Source organism: Scyliorhinus torazame, unplaced genomic scaffold (assembly GCF_047496885.1).
Source record: "Scyliorhinus torazame isolate Kashiwa2021f unplaced genomic scaffold, sScyTor2.1 scaffold_485, whole genome shotgun sequence".
NCBI classification, from domain to species: domain Eukaryota; kingdom Metazoa; phylum Chordata; class Chondrichthyes; order Carcharhiniformes; family Scyliorhinidae; genus Scyliorhinus; species Scyliorhinus torazame.
The window spans coordinates 93,930-116,717 of record NW_027308212.1 but is presented as its reverse complement, the minus strand read 5'-3'; the positions used below and the strand labels follow the sequence as shown (position 1 = coordinate 116,717).

The following is a 22,788-nucleotide window of genomic DNA, read 5'->3' as shown; positions in this document are numbered from 1 at the left end:
ATAGCTACAATCACACACAAACAGGCATTAACAGATACTGACAGTTACAATCACAACTCACAGACATTTACACACGCTGATACATCTAATCAGCGTGTGTCTGTTTAGCACAGGGCTAAATCGCTGGCTTTGAAAGCACACCAAGGCAGGCCAGCAGCACAGTTCAATTCACGTGACAGCCTCCCCGGACAGGCGCCGGAATGTGGCGACTAGGGGCTTTTCACAGTAACTTCATTTGAAGCTTACTTGTGACAATACGCGATTTTCATTTCATTTCATTTTCATACACTCACAGTCACAGACACTGACTGATACAATCGCACACTTACAGACAGTGACAGGCACTGATACACTCGCCCAGAACCCTCCTCTGCCGCCTCCACTGGGTGAAATTCCTCCTGTTTGTCCACTGGAGGTGTTTCTCGGCTACGTGCCTGCGAAAGCAGCCCCGGAAGCAGCGGGGGAGAGAGATTCCAGTCGCCAGGATGCAATTCTCCAATTGGATACTTCACGTTGCTCAGAACTTACACGCTCGTTTAGAGAATCATAGAATGGTTAAAGATCAGCGTGAGTCCATTCCGCCCACCGTGTCCATGTCAGTCGCCTGGAGCTGGCGTGTAGTCCTGTGATGAAGACAGAAAATGCTGTAAAATCTCAACAGGCCTGGCAGCAGATGTGGGGAGGGAAACAGAGAATGGGAAGGAGGGTCAGACTGGATTCGGAACTGTAACTCTCTGTCTCCCTCCACAGGTGTTGCCCGGCCATCCGAGTTATCCACCATTTTCCATTGCTGTTTCAGGATTTTATGAAGAATCGCCATAGCGGCATTGCCCTTGTGCTCGGCGCTTCTAATTATAAAAACTGGTCCCGTATGTCTATTGTTCTGTTCGCAGTGGAGGACAACGAACCAGAAAGAACCAAATTGACGCAATGATCCCGATAAGAAAAGCAAGGGACAAAGAAGACTTTCTTTTGATTTTACTTTCACAACCAAACCAAATTCAGCGGGAATTAAGAAGTCCATTGAGTTGCTCAAATAAACTTTGCTTGGGACGTAATGGTAAGGTGGTTTCAGCGGTACGTTGAGCGCACCTGGTTCGTTGGTCTAGGGGTATGATTCTCGCTTGGGGCCTTCTGCTGCAATAAAATGCTAGAGGTCACGTGTTCAAATCCTGGACGATCCTTGCAAAGCACTTTTTAATATCTGTGCGATCGATATGGTGCCATTGACTGAACGAGGGAGCAGTTTGGAGAAAAAGGAGGGTGGGAGCGAGGGTCATGTTTGGGGTTTAACCGCTCTTTGACACCAGTTCTTTGGCTGCCCACAGTGCAGTCGAGCTGACACAGTTGACCACTCCCAGAACCCTCCTCTACCGCCTCCACTGGATTTATTTCCTCCTGTTTGTCCACTGGAGGGATTCTTCTGCGAAGTATCTGTGAAGGCTGCACCGTAAACAGCGGGGGAGAGAGATTCCAATCGCCAGGATGCAACTCTCCAATTGGATACTTCACGTTGCTCACACTCGTTTAGAGAATCATTAAATGGTAACAGATCAGGGTGAGTCCATTCCGCCCAACGTGTCCATGACAATCGCCTAGAGCTGGCGTATAGTACCGTGATACAAACAAAAAATGCTGGAAAATCCCAACATGCCTGGCAGCAGCTGTGTTGAGCGAAACAGAGAATGGGAAGCAGGGTCATTCTGAATTCAGAATGGTAACTCTCTTCCTCTCTCCACAGATGTTACCATACCAGACGATTTGTCCAGCAATTTCTATTTGTCTTTCAGGATTTTATGGAGAATCTCCATAGCGGCATTGCCCTTGTGCCCGGCGCTTATATTTACAAAGACTTGTCCCTTCTGTCTATTGTTCTGTTCCCCGTGGAGGCCAACAAACCAGAAAAAAACAAATTTACCCAATAATCTAAATAAGGAAAGCAAGGGGCAAAAGGGAGTTCCTTTTGATTTTACTTTAACAACCAAACCAAATTCAACAGAATTAAGTCCGTTGAGTTGATAAAATAAGCTTTGCTTGGGAGGTAATGGTAAGATGGTTTCAGCGGAATACTGATCTCCGGCTTGTTCGTTGATCTAGGAGTATGATTCTCGCTTAGCGTCTTCTGATCGGCAAAATGCGATTGGTCCCGGGTTCAAACCCCCGCCGAGCCCTGCAAGGACTTTATAACATCTGTTCGATCGATATGGTCCCATTGACTGAACTCGGGAGCAGTTTGGAGGAAAAGGAGGGAGGGGCGAAGGTCATGTTTGGAGCTTAACCGCTCCTTGACATCAGTTCTTCGGCTGTCCACAGTACAGTCGAGGTGACTCAGTTGACCTCTTCCACAATCCTTCTCTGTCGCCTCCACTGGATGAATTCCCTTCTGTTTTGTCCACTGGAGGTGTTCTTCGGCTACATGTCTGTGAAAGTAGCACCGGTAGCAGCTGTGGAGGGAGATTACATACGCCAGGGTGTAACTCTCCAATTGGATACTTCCCGTTGCTAACTCTTGTTTAGAGAATCAAAAAATGGTTACAGATCAGGATGAGTCCATTCCGCCCACCGTGCCCATGACAGCCGCCTAGAGCTGGCGTGTAATCCCGTGATAAAAACAGAAAATGCTGAAAATCCTTAACAGGCCTGGCAGCAGCTATGGAGATGGAAACAGAGAATGGGAGGGAGTGTCGTACTGGATTCGGAACTGTAACTGTCTTTCTCTCTCCACAGATGTTGCCATACCAGTCAAGATATCCAACATTTTCTATTTCTCTTTCAGGATTTTATGAAGAATCTGCATAGCGGCATTGCCCTTGTGCTCGACTCTTCTATTTGTAAAGACTGCTCACTTATGTCTATTGTTCTGTTCGCAGTGGACGCCACCAAACCAGAAAGAACCAAATTGACCCAGTGATCCCGATATAAAACCAAGGGACAAAAAGTCTTTCTTTTGATTTTACATCAGCAAGGAAACAAAATTTAACAGGAATTAAGAAGCACATTGACTTGATAAAATAAGCTTTGCTTCGGAGGAAATGGTAAATTGTTTCAGTGGAATGCACAAAGCGATTTAAATTCTATATTCATCGTCATTTCATTTCAAACTTGATGTGCTTTTACTATTTTTGAACCCTGTATCTGAGTGCCAGAGTCACAGATCTGATTATCCAGTCAGTAACTGATCTTTTCCTGTTGGGTTTTGCTGTGCCAATTTAAGCAGGATTCTCACGTCCTGAGGCCGCCTCTTCCCCGGTGAATGGGATGCATTGGATCTTCCTGGGGTGAACATTTTGCTGGAGAAATGTAACCTCGTGGAGGAAAAGTTAATATCAGCAGTGGGATTCGGACCCATGCCTCCAGAGGAGACTGTGACCTTAACGCAGTGACTTCGAACGCTCGACCATCCTGACGCGCTGTCGCAAAAGATATGCTGCGTGCAAAAATCGATTACAATTCTATCTTCGTCGTCATTTAATTTCAAGCTAGAAACAAGTAGCAGGTGGAAGGTACTGAGGGAGATAGTAAATGGGTGACCAAAAGACAGAGCAAGAGTAGGAAGGCAGTGCAGGTGTCCTCTGCGGTCATCTCCCTGCAAAACAGATATACCGCATTGGATACTGTTGAGGGAGATGGCTCACCAGGGGAAGGCAGCAGCAGCCAGGTTCATGGCACCGTGGCTGGCTCTGCTGCGCAGCTGGGCAGGAAGAAGAATGGCAGGGCTATAGTGATAGGGGACTCAATTGTAAGGGGAATAGACAGGCGGTTCTGCGGACGCAATCCAGACTCCAGGATGGTATGTTGCTTCCCTGGTGCAAGGGTCAAGGATGTCTCGGAGCGGCTGCAGGACATTCTGGAGGGGGGGGGGGGGGGTGAGGGTGAACAGCCAGCTGTCGTGGTGCACATATGCACCAACGATATAGGTAAAAAACGGGACGAGGTCCTACAAGCTGAATTTAGGGAGCTAGGAGGAAAACTAAAAAGTAGGACCTCAAAGGTAGTAATCTCAGGATTGCTACCAGTGCCACGAGCTAGTCAGAGTAGGAGTGTCAGGATAGAGAGGATGAATACGTGGCTCGAGAGATGGTGCAAGAGGGAGGGATTCAAATTCCTGGGACATTGGAACCGGTTCTGGGGGAGGTGGGACCAGTACAAACCGGACGGTCTGCACCTGGGCAGGACTGGAACTGATGCCCTAGGGGGGGGGGGGGGGTGTTTGCTAGAGCTGTTGGGGAGAGTTTAAACTTATGTGGCAGGGGGATGGGAACCGATGCAGGAAGTTGGAAGGTTGTAAAACAGGGACAGAAATAAAAGGCAGTAATGGGGAAAGTGTAAGGCAGAGAAGCCATAGTCAAAAATCAAAAAGGGCGACAGTACAAGGTACAGTGACTGAGGGGGAGCTCAGTGAATAGGACCACGAATAATAAAAGAAATAAAACGGGAAGTGAAAACATGAATGTTAAGCGACGCGGCAGGTTGTTACAGGAAGATATGGGTTCGATGACAAGGAAAATTAGGAGAAAGGTTAAGAGGAAATATAACTTAGGAGAGGTTACTGATCGAGGTGTTAAGATTCAGAACAGAGGTAAAAAAGCCAACATAAGTGTACTTTACCTGAATGCTCGTATTATTCAGAATAAGGTAAATGAGTTGATGGCGCAAATCGTCGTGAATGACTATGATTTAGTGGCCATTACTGAAACATGGTTAAAGGATGGTCACGACTGGGAGTTAAATATCCGAGGGTATCAAACCTTTCGGAAGGACAGAGTGGATGGTAAGGGAGGTGGTGTAGCTCTGTTATTTAAGGATGACATCCGGGCAACAGTAAGGGGTGACACCGGTGCTATGGAGGATAAGGTTGAATCCATTTGGGTGGAAATCAGGAATAGTAAGGCGAAAAAGTCACTGATAGGAGTAATCTATAGGCCACCAAATAGTAACATTATGGTGGGGCAGGCAATAAACAATGAAATAGCAGATGCATGTAGAAATGGTACAGCAGTTATCATGGGGGATTTTAATCTACATGTTGATTGGTTTAACCAGGTCAGTCAAGGCAGCCTTGAGGAGGAGTTTATAGAATGTATCCGCGATAGTTTCCTAGGTGGAACCTACGAGGGAACAAGCGGTCCCAGATCTGGTCCTGTGTAATGAGACAGGATTGATTCAGGATCTCATAGTTAGGGAACCTTTCGGAAGGAGCGATCACAATATGATGGAATTTAAAACACAGATGGAGGGTGAGAAGGTACAATCAAGCACTAGTGTTTTGCGCTTAAACAAAGGAGATTACAATGGGATGAGAGAAGAACTAGCTAAGATAGACTGGGAGCAAATATTTTATTGTGAAACAGTTGAGAAACAGTGGAGAACCTTCCAAGTGATTTTTCACAGTGCTCAGCAAAGGTAGATACCAACAAAAAGGAAGGGCGGTAAAAAGAGGGAAAATCGACCGTCGATATCTAAGGGAATAAGGGAGAGTATCAAATTGAAGGATAAAACATACAAAGTAGCAAAGATCAGTGGGAGACTAGAGGACTGGGAAATCTTTAGGGGGCAACTGAAAGCTACTAAAAAAAGCTATAAAGAAGAGTAAGATAGATTATGAGAGTAAACTTGCTCAGAATATAAAAACAGATAGTAAAGGTTTCGACAAATACATAAAACAAAAAAGAGTGGCTAAGGTAAATATTTGTCCTTTAGAGGATGAGAAGGGAGATTTAGTAATGGGAGATGAGGAAATGGCTGAGGAACTGAACAGGTTTTTTGGGTCGGTCTTCACAGTGGAAGACACAAATAACATGCCAGTGACTGATGGAAATGAGGCTATGACAGGTGAGGACCTTGAGAGGATTGTTATCACCAAGGAGGTAGTGATGGGCAAGCTCATGGGGCTAAAGGTAGACAAGTCTCCTGGACCTGATGGAATGCATCCCAGAGTGCTAAAACGGATGGCTAGGGAAATTGCAAATGCACTAGTGATAATTTACCAAAATTATCTGGGGCCGTCCCGGCGGATTGGAAATTAGCAAACGTGACACCACTGTTTAAAAAAGGAGGTAGGCAGAAAGCGGGTAATTATAGGCCAGTGAGCTTAACTTCGGTAGTAGGGAAGATGCTGGTATCTATCATCAAGGAAGACATAGCGAGGCATCTGGATGGAAATTGTCCCACTGGACAGACGCAGCATGGGTTCATAAAGGGCAGGTCGCGCCTAACTAATTTAGTGGAATATTTTGAGGACATTAACAGTGCGGTAGATAACGGGGAGCCAATGGATGTGGTATATCTGGTATATCTGGATTTCCAGAAAGCCTTTGACAAGGTGCCACACAAAAGGTTGTTGCATCAGATAAAGATGCATGGCATTAAGGGGAAAGTAGTAGCATGGATAGAGGATTGGTTAATTAATAGAAAGCAAAGAGTGGGGATTAATGGGTGTTTCTCTGGTTGGCAATCAGTAGCTAGTGGTGTCCCTCAGTGATCAGTGTTGGGCCCACAACTGTTCACAATTTACATCGATGATTTGGAGTTGGGGACCAAGGGCAATGTGTCCAAGTTTGCATACGACACTAAGATAAGTGGTAAAGCAAAAAGTGCAGAGGATATTGGAAGTCTGCAGAGGGATTTGGATAGGCTAAGTGAATGGGCTAGGGTCTGGCAGATGGAATACAATGTTGACAAATGTGAGGTTATCCATTTTGGTAGGAATAACAGCAAAAGAGATTATTATTTATATGATAAAATATTAAAACATGCTGCTGTGCAGAGAGACCTGGGTGTTCTAGTGCATGAGTCTCAAAAAGTTGGTTTTCAGGTGCAACAGGTGATTAAGAAGGCAAATGGAATTTTGTCCTTCATTGCTAGAGGGATGGAGTTTAAGACTGGGGAGGTTCTGCTGCAATTGTATAAGGTGTTAGTGAGGCCACACCTAGAGTATTGTGTTCAGTTTTGGTCTCCTTGCTTGAGAAAGGACGTACTGGCACTGGAGGGTGTGCAGAGGAGATTCACTAGGTTAATCCCAGAGCTGAAGGGGTTGGATTACGAGGAGAGGTTGAGTAGACTGGGACTGTACTCATTGGAATTTAGAAGGATGAGGGGGGGGGGGATCTTATAGAAACATATGAGATTATGAAGGGAATAGAAAGGATAGATGCGGGCAGGTTGTTTCCACTGGCGGGTGAAAACAGAACTAGGGGGCATAGCCTCAAAATAAGGGGAAGTAGATTTAGGACTGAGTTTAGAAGGAACGTCTTCACCCAAAGCGTTGTGAATCTATGGAATTCCTTGCCCAGTGAAGCAGTAGAGGCTCCTTCATTAAATGTTTTTAAGATAAGGATAGATAGTTTTTTGAAGAATAAAGGGATTAAGGGTTATGGTGTTCGGGCCGGAAAGTGGAGCTGAGTCCACAAAAGATCAGCCATGATCTCATTGAATGGTGGAGCAGGCTCGAGGGGCCAGATGGCCTACTCCTGCTCCTAGTTCTTATATTATCCAGTTATGAACTGGGCTTCTCCCTGTGAGGTCTTGCTGTGCGAATGTAAGCAGGAATTTCATTCCCTGACCCATTGAATCATCCTGGGGTTGCACATTTTGCTGGAGAAACGTAACCACGTGGAGGAAACGTTAATGTCAGAAGTAGGATTCGAACCCACCCCTCCAGAGGAGACTGCAACCTTAACGCAGCGCCTTCGACCGCTAGGCCATCCTGACGCGCTGTAACCAAAGATATGCTCCATCGGCGAATCGATTTAAATTCAATTTTCATCTTCATTTCATTTCAAACTAGATGTGGTTTTACTATTTTTGAACGCCAGCCAGACTCTTGTATCTGAGTGCGATCGTTCTCCAACACGCTGTGTGTTAAGGAGCTCTCATTTCTGCATTGATCAGTTTGCTCTTTTCAACAAAGTCCGTACTGCCGCCTACCTGTTCCTCACACGAAGGTATTACGAGTCTAAGATCTGAGCGGCGTGATGGATCCAATTATACAGTTGCATCTTGGCGACTGGAATCTCTCTGCACAGCTGCTTCTGGTGCTGCTTTCACAGGCTAGTAGCCTAATAGCCCCTCCAGTGTCCAAACACGAGGATGTTCATGCTGTAAAGGCGGCAGAAGAACATTCTGGGAGAAGCCAACTTATTCACATCCGCCAATACAACATGCCAGACTATTTACAACAAGGGAAGTGGAAATTTACGCGGAGTCCTGGGATCATTATTAATTCCTGATCCAGAGTTACTGAGCAGATCATGCCGTCATGAACTTGGCTTCTGCCTGTGGGAACTTGCTGTGCGAATTTAAGCACGAATCTCACGTCCCGAGGCCACCGCTTCCCCTTTGAATGGGAGGTATTGGATCTTCCTGGGCCTGAACATTTTGCTGGAGAAATGTAAGCACGTGGAAGAAAAGTTAATGTCAGAGGTGGCATTCGAACCCTCGCCTCCAGCAAGACAGTTCGGCCATCCTGACGAGCTGGGTGAAATGTTATGCTCCGTGCACAAATCGACATAGACATAGAACATACAGTGCTGTAGGAGGCCATTCGGCCCATCGAGTCTGCACCGACCCACCTAAGCCCTCAATTCCACCCTATCACCCTCATCCCGCAACCGGATAATCTTTCCTACCTTTGTGGACACGAAGGGCAATTTTGCATGGCCAATTCACCTAGCCTGCACGTCTATGGGCTGGAGGAGGAAACCGGAGCACCCGGGGTGAAATTCACGCAGACACAGGGAGAACATGCAGACTCCGCACAGACAGTGACCGAAGCCGGGAATCGAAACTGGAACCCTGGTGCTGTGAAGCAACTGTGCTAACCACGATGCTACCTTGCTGTCCAAAATTTCGAAATAAATTTCTTCTGCGATGGCCGAGAATCGAACACAGGTCAACTGCTTGGAAGGAAACTGTGCTCACCACTGTACCACCATCGCTCACAGACCCGCTTTGAATTATATCTTCATTCGCATTTTCTTTCTAATCAGTTGTGCTTTTCCTATTTTTTGAACACCAGCCATAATCCTGAATCTGAGTACCGTCCTTCTCCAAGCCGCTGGGGGCTAAGGAGCTTCGCATTGATGCATTGATCAGTTTGCTGCAATCAACAAAGACCGAACTCCCGCCGACCTGTTCCTCACACGACGGTATTGAGAGTCTAAGATCTGAGCGGCGTGAAGGATCCAATTATACAGTTGCATCCTTGCGACTGGAAACTCTCTCCACAGCTGATTCTGGTGCTGCTTTCACAAACAAGTAGCCAAAGAACCCTTCAGTGTCAAAACAGGAGGTCCCTCATGCTGTAAAGGCGGCAGAAGAACTTTCTGGAAGAAGCCAACTGATTCACGTCCGACAATCCAACCAGCCAGACTATTTACAACAAGGGAAGTGGAAATTTACCCGGAGTCCTGAGGACAGTATTAATTCGTCAACCAGAGTCACTGAGCAGATCATCCCGTCATGAACTGGGCTTCTGACAGTGGGGTCTTGCTGTGCGAATTTAAGTGCGAATCTCACGTGCCGAGGCCACCGCTTCCCCATTGAATGGGAGGTATTAGATCTTCCTGGGGTTGAACATTTATTGGAGAAATGTAACCTCGTGGAAAAAATGGCAATGTCCGAAGTAGGATTCGAACCCACGCCTTCCAGAGGACACTGCGATCTTAACGCAGCGCCTTCGACCGCTCGGCCAGCCTGACGAGCTGGCGACAACGTTATGCTACGTGCACAAATAGACATAGACAGAGAACATACAGAGCAGAAGGAGTCCAGTCGGCCCATCGAGTCTGCACCGACCCACTTAAGACGTCAATTCCATCCTATCACACTCACCCCACAATCCAATAAACCTTCCTACTTTTTTGGACACTAAGGGCAATTACGCATGACCAGTTCCCCGAGCCAGCGCGTCTTCATGCTGTGGGAGGAATCCGGAGCACCCGGGGTGAAATTCACGCAGACATGGGGAGAACGTGCAGACTCCGCACAGACAGTGACCCAAGCCGGGAATCGAACCTGGAACCCTGGAGCTGTGAAACAACTGTGCTAACCACAGCGCTAGCTTGCTGCCGAAAATTTCGAAATAAGTTTTTTCTGCGATGGCCGGGCATCGAACCTAGATGAAATGCTTGGAAGGCAGCTATGCTCACCACTATCCCACCATCGCTCACTGAAGAACTTTAAATTCTATCTTCATTGTCATTTCATTTCTAATCAGTTGTGCTTTTCCTATTTTTGAACACCAGCCAGAGTCCTGCATCTGAGTGCCGTCCTTCTCCAAGCCGCTGGGGGTTAAGGAGCTTCGCATTGTTGCATTGATCAGTTTGCTGCAATCAACAAAGACCGAACTCCCGCCGGCCTGTTCCTCACACGAAGGTATTGAGAGTCTAAGATCTGAGCAGCGTGAAGGATCCAATTCTCCAGTTGCATCCTTGCGACTGGAATCTCTCTCCACAGCTGCTTCTGGTGCTGCTTTCACAAACAAGTAGCCAGAGAACCCTTCAGTGTCCAAACAGGAGGACGTTCATCCAGGAAAGGCTGCAGTAGAGTTTTCTGGGAGATGTCGACTGAGACACCTCAATAATCCAACCAGCCAGACTATTTACAACAAGAGACGAGACATTTACCCGGAATCCTGGGATCATTATTAATTCCTCAAATAGAGTCATGAGCAGATTATCCAGTGATTAACTGGGCTTTTGCCTGTGGGGTCTTGCTGTGCGAATATCAGCAGGAATCTCATTCCAGGAGGCCACCGCTTCCCCATTGAATGGGAGGTATTGGATCGTCCTGGTGTTGCAAATATTGCTGGAGAAACGTAACCACGTGGAGGAAAAGGGAATGTCAGAAGTGGGATTCGAACCCACGCCTCCAGAGGAGGCTGCGACCTTAACGCAGCGCCTTCGACCGCTCGGCCATCCTGACGCACTGTGGCCAAAGATATGCTCCATGCGCAAATCGATTTAAATTTAATTTCCATCTTCATTTCATTTCAAACTAGATGTGGTTTTACTATTTTTGAACGCCAGCCAGACTCTTGCGTCTGAGTGCGATCGTTCTCCAACGCGCTGTGTGTTCAGGAGCTCTCATTTCTGCATTGATCAGTTTGCTCCAATCAACAAAGTCCGTACTGCCGTCTAACTGTTCCTTCCACGAAGGTATTAAGAGTCTAAGATCTGAGTGGCGGGAAGGATCCAATGAGACAGTTGCATCCTGGCGACTGGAATCTCTCTGCACAGCTGCATCTGGTGCTGCTTTCACAGACAAGTAGCCGAATAACGCCTCCAGTGCCAAACACGAGGATGTTCATGCTGTAAAGGCGGCAGAAGAACTTTCTGGAAGAAGCCAGCTGATTCACGTCCGACAATCCAACCAGCCAGACTCTATACAACAATGGAAGTGGAAATATACCCGGAGTCCTGGTATCAGTATTAATTCGTCAACCAGAGTCACTGAGCATATCATCCAGTCATGAACTGGGCTTCTGACTGTGGGGTCTTGCTGTACGAATTTAAGTACGAATCTCGCGTCCCGAGGCCACCGCTTCCCCATTGAATGGGAGGTATGAGATCTTCCTGGGGTTCAACAATTTTTGGAGAAATGTAACCTCGTGGAAAAAAAGGCAATGTCAGAAGTAGGATTCTAACGCACGCCTCCAGAGGAGACTGCGTCCTTAACCCGCGCCTTCGACCGCTCGGCCACCCTGACGAGCTGCAGAAACTGTTATGCTCGGTGCACAAATAGACATAGAACATACAGTGCAGAAGGAGTCCATTCGGCCCATCGAGTCTGCACCGATCCACTTCAGACCTCAATTCCATCCTATCACCCTCACCCCGCAACCCAATAATCCTTCCTAGCTTTTTGGACACTAAGGGCAATTACGCATGACCAATTCCACTAGCCAGCTCGTCTTTATGCCGTGGGAGGAAACCGGAGCACCCGGGGTGAAATTCACGCAGACATGGGGAGAACGTGCAGACTCCGCACAGACAGTGACCCAAGCCGGGAATCGAACCTGGAACCCTGGAGCTGTGAAACAACTGTGCTACCTTGCTGCCCAAAATTTCGAAATAAGTTTTTTCTGCGATGGCTGGGAATCGAACCCAGGTCAACTGCTTGGAAGGCAGCTCTGCTCACCATTATACCACCATCGCTCACTGACGAGTTTTAAATTATATCTTCATTGTCATTTCATTTCTAATCAGTTGTGCTTTCCCTATTTTTGAACACCAGCCAGAGTCCTGCATCTGAGTGCCGTCCTTCTCCAAGCCGCTGGGGGTTAAGGAGCTTCGCGTCGTTGCATTGATCAGTTTTCTGCAATCAACAAAGACCGAACTCCCGCCGACCTGTTCCTCACATGAAGATATTGAGAGTCTAAGATCTGAGCGGCGTGAAGGATCCAATTATACAGTTGCATCCTTGCGAATGGAATCTCTCTCCACAGCTGCTTCTGGTGCTGCTTTCACAAACAAGTAGCCAGAAAACCCTTCAGTGTCCAAACAGGAGGACGTTCATCCAGTAAAGGCGGCAGAAGAGTTTTCTGGGAGATGTCGACTGAGACACCTCGACAATCCAACCAGCCAGACTATTTACAACAAGAGACGAGACATTTACCAGGAATCCTGGGATCATTATTAATTCCTCAAATAGAGTCATGAGCAGATTATCCAGTGATGAACTGGGCTTTTGCCTGTGGGGTCTTGCTGTGCGAATATCAGCAGGAATCTCATTCCAGGAGGCCACCGCTTCCCCATTGAATGGGAGGTATTGGATCGTCCTGGTGTTGCAAATATTGCTGGAGAAACGTAACCACGTGGAGGAAAAGGGAATGTCAGAAGTGGGATTCGAACCCACGCCTCCAGAGGAGACTGCGACCTTAACGCAGCGCCTGCGACCGCTCGGCCATCCTGACGCACTGTGGCCGAAGATATGCTCCATGCGCAAATCGATTAAAATTTAATTTTCATCTTCATTTCATTTCAAACTAGATGTGGTTTTACTATTTTTGAACGCCAGCCAGACTCTTGCGTCTGAATGCGATCGTTCTCCAACGCGCTGTGTGTTAAGGAGCTCTCATTTCTGCATTGATCAGTTTGCTCCAATCAACAAAGTCCGTACTGCCGTCTAACTGTTCCTTCCACGAAGGTATTAAGAGTCTAAGATCTGAGTGGCGGGAAGGATCCAATGAGACAGTTGCATCCTGGCGACTGGAATCTCTCTGCACAGCTGCTTCTGGTGCTGCTTGCACAGACAAGTAGCCGAATAACGCCTCCAGTGCCAAACACGAGGATGTTCATGCTGTAAAGGCGGCAGAAGAACTTTCTGGAAGAAGCCAGCTGATCCACGTCCGACAATCCAACCAGCCAGACTATTTACAACAATGGAAGTGGAAATTTAACCGGAGTCCTGGTATCAGTATTAATTCGTCAACCAGAGTCACTGAGCATATCATCCAGTCATGAACTGGGCTTCTGACTGTGGGGTCTTGCTGTACGAATTTAAGTACGAATCTCGCGTCCCGAGGCCACCGCTTCCCCATTAAATGGGAGGTATGAGATCTTCCTGGGGTTCAACAATTTTTGGAGAAATATAACCTCGTGGAAAAAAAGGCAATGTCAGAAGTAGGATTCTAACGCACGCCTCCAGAGGAGACTGCGTCCTTAACCCGCGCCTTCGACCGCTCGGCCACCCTGACGAGCTGCAGAAACTGTTATGCTCGGTGCACAAATAGACATCGAACATACAGTGCAGAAGGAGTCCATTCGGCCCATCGAGTCTGCACCGATCCACTTAAGACCTCAATTCCATCCTATCACCCTCACCCCGCAACCCAATAATCCTTCCTACCTTTTTGGACACTAAGGGCAATTACGCATGACCAATTCCCCGAGCCAGCTCGTCTTTATGCCGTGGGAGGAAACCGGAGCACCCGGGGTGAAATTCACGCAGACATGGGGAGAACGTGCAGATTCCGCACAGACAGTGACCCAAGCCGGGAATCGAACCTGGAACCCTGGAGCTGTGAAACAACTGTGCTACCTTGCTGCCCAAAATTTCGAAATAAGTTTTTTCTGCGATGGCTGGGAATCGAACCCAGGTCAACTGCTTGGAAGGCAGCTATGCTCACCATTATACCACCATCGCTCACTGAAGAATTTGAAATTATATCTTCATTGTCATTTCATTTCTAATCAGTTGTGCTTTTCCTATTTTTGAACACCAGCCAGAGTCCTGCATCTGAGTGCCGTCCTTCTCCAAGCCGCTGGGGGTTAAGGAGCTTCGCGTCGTTGCATTGATCAGTTTGCTGCAATCAACAAAGACCGAACTCCCGCCGACCTGTTCCTCACATGAAGATATTGTGAGTCTAAGATCTGAGCGGCGTGAAGGATCCAATTATACAGTTGCATCCTTGCGACTGGAATCTCTCTCCACAGCTGCTTCTGGTGCTGCTTTCACAAACAAGTAGCCAGAAAACCCTTCAGTGTCCAAACAGGAGGACGTTCATCCAGTAAAGGCGGCAGAAGAGTTTTCTGGGAGATGTCGACTGAGACACCTCGACAATCCAACCAGCCAGACTATTTACAACAAGAGACGAGACATTTACCAGGAATCCTGGGATCATTATTAATTCCTCAAATAGAGTCATGAGCAGATTATCCAGTGATGAACTGGGCTTATGCCTGTGGGGTCTTGCTGTGCGAATATCAGCAGGAATCTCATTCCAGGAGGCCACCGCTTCCCCATTGAATGGGAGGTATTGGATCGTCCTGGTGTTGCAAATATTGCTGGAGAAACGTAACCACGTGGAGGAAAAGGGAATGTCAGAAGTGGGATTCGAACCCACGCCTCCAGAGGAGACTGCGACCTTAACGGAGCGCCTTCGATCGCTCGGCCATCCTGACGCACTGTGGCCAAAGATATGCTCCATGCGCAAATCGATTTAAATTTAATTTTCATCTTCATTTCATTTCAAACTAGATGTGGTTTTACTATTTTTGAACGCCAGCCAGACTCTTGCGTCTGAATGCGATCGTTCTCCAACGCGCTGTGTGTTAAGGAGCTCTCATTTCTGCATTGATCAGTTTGCTCCAATCAACAAAGTCCGTACTGCCGTCTAACTGTTCCTTCCACGAAGGTATTAAGAGTCTAAGATCTGAGTGGCGGGAAGGATCCAATGAGACAGTTGCATCCTGGCGACTGGAATCTCTCTGCACAGCTGCATCTGGTGCTGCTTTCACAGACAAGTAGCCGAATAACGCCTCCAGTGCCAAACACGAGGATGTTCATGCTGTAAAGGCGGCAGAAGAACTTTCTGGAAGAAGCCAGCTGATTCACGTCCGACAATCCAACCAGCCAGACTATATACAACAATGGAAGTGGAAATATACCCGGAGTCCTGGTATCAGTATTAATTCGTCAACCAGAGTCACTGAGCATATCATCCAGTCATGAACTGGGCTTCTGACTGTGGGGTCTTGCTGTACGAATTTAAGTACGAATCTCGCGTCCCGAGGCCACCGCTTCCCCATTGAATGGGAGGTATGAGATCTTCCTGGGGTTCAACAATTTTTGGAGAAATGTAACCTCGTGGAAAAAAAGGCAATGTCAGAAGTAGGATTCTAACGCACGCCTCCAGAGGAAACTGCGTCCTTAACCCGCATCTTCGACCGCTCGGCCACCCTGACGAGCTGCAGAAACTGTTATGCTCGGTGCACAAATAGACATCGAACATACAGTGCAGAAGGAGTCCATTCGCCCATCGAGTCTGCACCGATCCACTTAAGACCTCAATTCCATCCTATCACCCTCACCCCGCAACCCAATAATCCTTCCTACCTTTTTGGACACTAAGGGCAATTACGCATGACCAATTCCCCGAGCCAGCTCGTCTTTATGCCGTGGGAGGAAACCGGAGCACCCGGGGTGAAATTCACGCAGACATGGGGAGAACGTGCAGACTCCGCACAGACAGTGACCCAAGCCGGGAATCGAACCTGGAACCCTGGAGCTGTGAAACAACTGTGCTACCTTGCTGCCCAAAATTTCGAAATAAGTTTTTTCTGCGATGGCTGGGAATCGAACCCAGGTCAACTGCTTGGAAGGCCGCTATGCTCACCATTATACCACCATCGCTCACTGAAGAATTTTAAATTACATCTTCATTGTCATTTCATTTCTAATCAGTTGTGCTTTTCCTATTTTTGAACACCAGCCAGAGTCCTGCATCCGAGTGCCGTCCTTCTCCAAGCCGCTGGGGGTTAAGGAGCTTCGCGTCGTTGCATTGATCAGTTTGCTGCAATCAACAAAGACCGAACTCCCGCCGACCTGTTCCTCACATGAAGATATTGAGAGTCTAAGATCTGAGCGGCGTGAAGGATCCAATTATAAAGTTGCATCCTTGCGACTGGAATCTCTCTCCACAGCTGCTTCTGGTGCTGCTTTCACAAACAAGTAGCCAGAAAACCCTTCAGTGTCCAAACAGGAGGACGTTCATCCAGTAAAGGCGGCAGAAGAGTTTTCTGGGAGATGTTGACTGAGACACCTCGACAATCCAACCAGCCAGACTATTTACAACAAGAGACGAGACATTTACCAGGAATCCTGGGATCATTATTAATTCCTCAAATAGAGTCATGAGCAGATTATCCAGTGATGAACTGGGCTTATGCCTGTGGGGTCTTGCTGTGCGAATATCAGCAGGAATCTCATTCCAGGAGGCCACCGCTTCCCCATTGAATGGGAGGTATTGGATCGTCCTGGTGTTGCAAATATTGCTGGAGAAACGTAACCACGTGGAGGAAAAGGGAATGTCAGAAGTGGGATTCGAACCCACGCCTCCAGAGGAGACTGCGACCTTAACGCAGCGCCTTCGATCGCTCGGCCATCCTGACGCACTGTGGCCAAAGATATGCTCCATGCGCAAATCGATTTAAATTTAATTTTCATCTTCATTTCATTTCAAACTAGATGTGGTTTTACTATTTTTGAACGCCAGCCAGATTCTTGCGTCTGAATGCGATCGTTCTCCAACGCGCTGTGTGTTAAGGAGCTCTCATTTCTGCATTGATCAGTTTGCTCCAATCAACAAAGTCCGTACTGCCGTCTAACTGTTCCTTCCACGAAGGTATTAAGAGTCTAAGGTCTGAGTGGCGGGAAGGATCCAATGAGACAGTTGCATCCTGGCGACTGGAATCTCTCTGCACAGCTGCATCTGGTGCTGCTTTCACAGACAAGTAGCCGAATAACGCCTCCAGTGCCAAACACGAGGATGTTCATGCTGTAAAGGCGGCAGAAGAACTTTCTGGAAGAAGCCAGCTGATTCACGTTCGACAATCCAACCAGCCAGGCTATATACAACAATGGAAGTGGAAATATACCCGGAGTCCTGGTATCAGTATTAATTCGTCAACCAGAGTCACTGAGCATATCATCCAGTCATGAAATGGGCTTCTGACTGTGGGGTCTTGCTGTACGAATTTAAGTACGAATCTCGCGTCCCGAGGCCACCGCTTCCCCATTGAATGGGAGGGATGAGATCTTCCTGGGGTTCAACAATTTTTGGAGAAATGTAACCTCGTGGAAAAAAAGGCAATGTCAGAAGTAGGATTCTAACGCACGCCTCCAGAGGAGACTGCGTCCTTAACCCGCATCTTCGACCGCTCGGCCACCCTGACGAGCTGCAGAAACTGTTATGCTCGGTGCACAAATAGACATAGAACATACAGTGCAGAAGGAGTCCATTCGGCCCATCGAGTCTGCACCGATCCACTTAAGACCTCAATTCCATCCTATCACCCTCACCCCGCAACCCAATAATCCTTCCTACCTTTTTGGACACTAAGGGCAATTACGCATGACCAATTCCCCGAGCCAGCTCGTCTTTATGCCGTGGGAGGAAACCGGAGCACCCGGGGTGAAATTCACGCAGACATGGGGAGAACGTGCAGACTCCGCACAGACAGTGACCCAAGCCGGGAATCGAACCTGGAACCCTGGAGCTGTGAAACAACTGTGCTACCTTGCTGCCCAAAATTTCGAATTAAGTTTTTTCTGCGATGGCTGGGAATCGAACCCAGGTCAACTGCTTGGAAGGCAGCTATGCTCACCATTATACCACCATCGCTCACTGAAGAATTTTAAATTCTATCTTCATTGTCATTTCATTTCTAATCAGTTGTGCTTTTCCTATTTTTGAACACCAGCCAGAGTCCTGCATCTGAGTGCCGTCCTTCTCCAAGCCGCTGGGGGTTAAGGAGCTTCGCGTCGTTGCATTGATCAGTTTGCTGCAATCAACAAAGACCGAACTCCCGCCGACCTGTTCCTCACATGAAGATATTGAGAGTCTAAGATCTGAGCGGCGTGAAGGATCCAATTATACAGTTGCATCCTTGCGACTGGAATCTCTCTCCACAGCTGCTTCTGGTGCTGCTTTCACAAACAAGTAGCCAGAAAACCCTTCAGTGTCCAAACAGGAGGACGTTCATCCAGTAAAGGCGGCAGAAGAGTTTTCTGGGAGATGTCGACTGAGACACCTCGACAATCCAACCAGCCAGACTATTTACAACAAGAGACGAGACATTTACCAGGAATCCTGGGATCATTATTAATTCCTCAAATAGAGTCATGAGCAGATTATCCAGTGATGAACTGGGCTTATGCCTGTGGGGTCTTGCTGTGCGAATATCAGCAGGAATCTCATTCCAGGAGGCCACCGCTTCCCCATTGAATGGGAGGTATTGGATCGTCCTGGTGTTGCAAATATTGCTGGAGAAACGTAACCACGTGGAGGAAAAGGGAATGTCAGAAGTGGGATTCGAACCCACGCCTCCAGAGGAGACTGCGACATTAACGCAGCGCCTTCGATCGCTCGGCCATCCTGACGCACTGTGGCCAAAGATATGCTCCATGCGCAAATCGATTTAAATTTAATTTTCATCTTCATTTCAAACTAGATGTGGTTTTACTATTTTTGAACGCCAGCCAGACTCTTGCGTCTGAATGCGATCGTTCTCCAACGCGCTGTGTGTTAAGGAGCTCTCATTTCTGCATTGATCAGTTTGCTCCAATCAACAAAGTCCGTACTGCCGTCTAACTGTTCCTTCCACGAAGGTATTAAGAGTCTAAGATCTGAGTGGCGGGAAGGATCCAATGAGACAGTTGCATCCTGGCGACTGGAATCTCTCTGCACAGCTGCATCTGGTGCTGCTTTCACAGACAAGTAGCCGAATAACGCCTCCAGTGCCAAACACGAGGATGTTCATGCTGTAAAGGCGGCAGAAGAACTTTCTGGAAGAAGCCAGCTGATTCACGTCCGACAATCCAACCAGCCAGACTATTTACAACAATGGAAGTGGAAATTTACCCGGAGTCCTGGGATCAGTATTAATTCGTCAACCAGAGTCACTGAGCATATCATCCAGTCATGAACTGGGCTTCTGACTGTGGGGTCTTGCTGTACGAATTTAAGTACGAATCTCGCGTCCCGAGGCCACCGCTTCCCCATTGAATCGGAGGTATTGGATTATCCTCGGGTTCAACACTTCGCTGGAGAAATGGATCCGCGCGGATGAAAGTTGAATATCTGAAGTGAGATTCGAACACACGTCTCCAGAGGAGACTATAACCGAAACGCAGCACCTTCATCCGCTCGGCCATCGGTACGCGCTGTGACATACGGTGTGTTCCGTGCACGAATCGATTTAAATTCTATCGTCATTGTCATTTCATTTCAAACAAAAACAAAGAACAACGAAAAGTACAGCACAGGAACAGGCCCTTCGGCCCTCCAAGCCCGTGCCGACCATGCTGCCCGTCTAAACTAAAATCTTCTACACTTCCTTGTTCCGTATCCCTCTATTCCCATCCTATTCCTGTATTTGTCAAAATGCCCCTTCCATGTTACTATCGTCCATGGTCCCACCGCCTCCTCCGGCAGCGAGTTCCAGGCACCCACTACCCTCTGTGTAAAAAACGTGCCTCGTACATCTCCTCTAAACATTGCCCCGCGCACCTTAAACCGATGCCGCCCAGTAATTAACACCCCTAGCCTGGGTAAATGTCTCTGACTATCCACTGTGTCGATGCCCCTCATAATTTTGTAGACCACTATCAGCTCGCCCGTCAACCTCCGTCGTTCCAGTGAGAACAAACCGAGTTTATTCAACCGCTCCTCATAACTAATGCCCTCCATACCGGGCATCATCCTGTTAAATCTCTTCTGCACCTTCATAAAGCCTCCACACACTTCTGGTAGTGTGGCGACCAGAATTGAACACTCTACTCAAAGTGTGGCCAAACTAAGGTTCTATACAGCTGCAACGTGACGTGCCAATTCTTGTACTTAGTGCCCCGGCCAATGAAGGCAAGCATGCCGTATGCCTTTCTGACTACCTTATCCACCTGTGTTGTCCCTTTCAATGACCTGTGGACCTGTTCACCTTGATCTCTCTGACTTTCAATACTCTCGAGTGTTCTACCATTCACTGTATATTCCCTACCTCCATTAGACCTTCCAAAATGCATTACCTCACATTTGTCCGGATTAAACGCCATCTGCCATCTCTCCACCCACGTCTCCAAACGATCTAAATCCTGCGGCATCCGCTGACTGTCCTCATCTCTATCCGCAATTCCACCAACCTGTGTGTCGTCTGCAAACTTACTTAGCAGACCAGTTACATTTTCCTCCAAATCATTTATGTTTTCTACGAACAGCAAAGGTCCCAGCACTGATCCCTGCGGAACACCACTAGTCACAGCCCTCCAATTAGGAAATCACCCTTCCATTGCTGCACTCTGTCTTCTATGACCTAACCAGTTCTCGATCTAACTTGCCAGCTCACCCCTGATCCCGTGTGACTTCAATTTTTGTGCCGGTCTACCATGAGGGACCTTGTCAAAGGCCTTACTGAAGTCCATATAGATAACATCCACTGCCCTACCTGCATCAATCATCTTTGTGACCTCTTCGAAAAACTGAGTTTACCTTGACAATCCAACCAACCAAACTACTCACAACAAGAGAAGAGAATTTTACCCGGAGTCCTGGGATCAATGTTAATTCCTCAACCAGAGTCACTGAGCAGATCATCCAGCCATGAATTGGGTTTCTATCTGTACGGTCTTCTTGTGCGAATCGAAGCAGGAATCTCATGTCCTGAGGCCACCGCTTCCCCATTGTATCTGAGTTATTTGACCTTCCTGAGGTTGAACATTTTGCTGCAGAAATGTAACCTCGTGGACGAAAAGTTAATGTCAGCAGTGGGATTCGAACACACGCCTCCAGAGGAAACTGCTACCTGAATGCAGTGTCTACGATCGCTCGGCCATCCTGAGGCGCTCTGGCAGAAGCCCTGCTCCGTGCACAAATCGATTTGAGATCTTTCTTAATCATCATTTCATTCTAAACTCGATGTGATTTTCCTATTTTTGAACCACAGCCAGAGTCTTGCATCCGACTGGCATCCTTCTCCAAGCCGCTGGGGGTTATGGAGCTTCTCAACGCTGCATTGACCTGTTTGCTCCAATCAACAAAGACCAAACTGCCGCCGACCTGTTCCTCATTATTGAGAGTCGTAGATCTGAGCGCCGTGAAGGATGCAATTAGACTGTTGCATTCTTGCGACTGGAATCTTTCTCCACAGCTGCTTCTCTTGCTGCTTTCACAGACAAGTAGCCAAAGAACCCCTGCAGTGTCCAAACAGGAGGACGTTCATCCAGTAAAGGCGGCAGAAGAGGACTCTGGGAGAAGTCAACTGAGTAACCGCGACAATCCAACCAGACAGATTATTTACAAGATAAGAGGAATTATACCCGGAGTCCTGGGATTAATATTACTGCTTCAACCAGAGTCACTGAGCAGATTATCCATTCATCAAGTGGGCTTTTTCCTGTGGGAATTTAAGCACGAATCGCACGATACGAGGCCACCTCTCCCATTGCATGGGAGATATTGGATCATCCTGGGGTTGAATATTTTTCTTGAGAAATGTAACCTCGTGGAGGTAATGTTAATGTCAGATGTTGAATTCAAACCTACGCCTCCAGAGGAAACTGCGACCTTAACGCAGCGCCATCAACCGCTCTGCTATCCTGACGCTTTGTGGCAAAGGGTATGCTCCGTGCATCAATAGATTTAAGTTCGATCTTCACCGTTATTTCATTTCGAACGAGATGTGCTTTTCCTATTTTTGAACGCCAGCCAGAGTCACGTATCTGGGTGCCATTCTTCTCCAAGCCTCTGGCGGTTAAGAAGCTTCTCATTGATGCATTGATCAGTTTGATCCAATCAAAAAACCCGAACTGCCGCCGACCTGTTCCTCACACGAAGCTATTGAGAGTCTAAGATCTGAGCGGCGTGAAGCATGCAATTATAGAGTTGCATTCTCGCGACTGGAATCTCTCTCCACAGCTGCTTCTGCATTCACAGACAAGTAGCCAAAAAACACCTTCAGTGTCCAAACAGGAGGAGTTTCATGCAGTAAAAGCGGCAGAAGAGGATTATGTGAGAGGTTAAATGAGTCACCTCGACAATCCAACCAGCAAGACTATTTACAACAAGTGAAGAGGAATTTTGCCCGGAGTCCTGGGATCCATATTAATTCCTCAACCAGAGTCACTGAGCAGATTATCCGGTCACTAGCTGGGATTTTGCCAGTGGGGTATTGCTGTGCCAATTTAAGCAGGAATCTCACGTCCTGAGGCCAACGGTTCCCCATTGAATTGGAGGTATTGGATGTTTGGTAGTTGAACATTTTGCTGGAGAAATGTAACCTCGTGGAAGAAAAG

The 22,788-nt window shown here is 47.6% G+C and overlaps 10 non-coding genes across 10 annotated transcripts; all 10 read right to left on the bottom strand.

The window, feature by feature from the left end:
* Positions 1-7,627: 7,627 nt before the first annotated feature.
* Positions 7,628-7,710, bottom strand: trnal-aag (transfer RNA leucine (anticodon AAG)). The gene has a single exon. It is a non-coding gene; the product is annotated as a tRNA-Leu (tRNA).
* A 3,130-nt stretch (positions 7,711-10,840) lies between these two features.
* Positions 10,841-10,923, bottom strand: trnal-aag (transfer RNA leucine (anticodon AAG)). The gene has a single exon. It is a non-coding gene; the product is annotated as a tRNA-Leu (tRNA).
* Positions 10,924-12,083: 1,160 nt separating this feature from the next.
* On the bottom strand, positions 12,084-12,155 carry trnag-ucc (transfer RNA glycine (anticodon UCC)). Its single transcript has one exon. It is a non-coding gene; the product is annotated as a tRNA-Gly (tRNA).
* Positions 12,156-12,830: 675 nt separating this feature from the next.
* Positions 12,831-12,913, bottom strand: trnal-aag (transfer RNA leucine (anticodon AAG)). The gene has a single exon. It is a non-coding gene; the product is annotated as a tRNA-Leu (tRNA).
* Positions 12,914-14,073: 1,160 nt separating this feature from the next.
* Positions 14,074-14,145, bottom strand: trnag-ucc (transfer RNA glycine (anticodon UCC)). The gene has a single exon. It is a non-coding gene; the product is annotated as a tRNA-Gly (tRNA).
* A 675-nt stretch (positions 14,146-14,820) lies between these two features.
* On the bottom strand, positions 14,821-14,903 carry trnal-aag (transfer RNA leucine (anticodon AAG)). Its single transcript has one exon. It is a non-coding gene; the product is annotated as a tRNA-Leu (tRNA).
* A 1,159-nt stretch (positions 14,904-16,062) lies between these two features.
* trnag-ucc (transfer RNA glycine (anticodon UCC)) lies at positions 16,063-16,134 on the bottom strand. Its single transcript has one exon. It is a non-coding gene; the product is annotated as a tRNA-Gly (tRNA).
* A 675-nt stretch (positions 16,135-16,809) lies between these two features.
* trnal-aag (transfer RNA leucine (anticodon AAG)) lies at positions 16,810-16,892 on the bottom strand. The gene has a single exon. It is a non-coding gene; the product is annotated as a tRNA-Leu (tRNA).
* Positions 16,893-18,052: 1,160 nt separating this feature from the next.
* Positions 18,053-18,124, bottom strand: trnag-ucc (transfer RNA glycine (anticodon UCC)). The gene has a single exon. It is a non-coding gene; the product is annotated as a tRNA-Gly (tRNA).
* A 675-nt stretch (positions 18,125-18,799) lies between these two features.
* On the bottom strand, positions 18,800-18,882 carry trnai-aau (transfer RNA isoleucine (anticodon AAU)). The gene has a single exon. It is a non-coding gene; the product is annotated as a tRNA-Ile (tRNA).
* Positions 18,883-22,788: the final 3,906 nt, after the last annotated feature.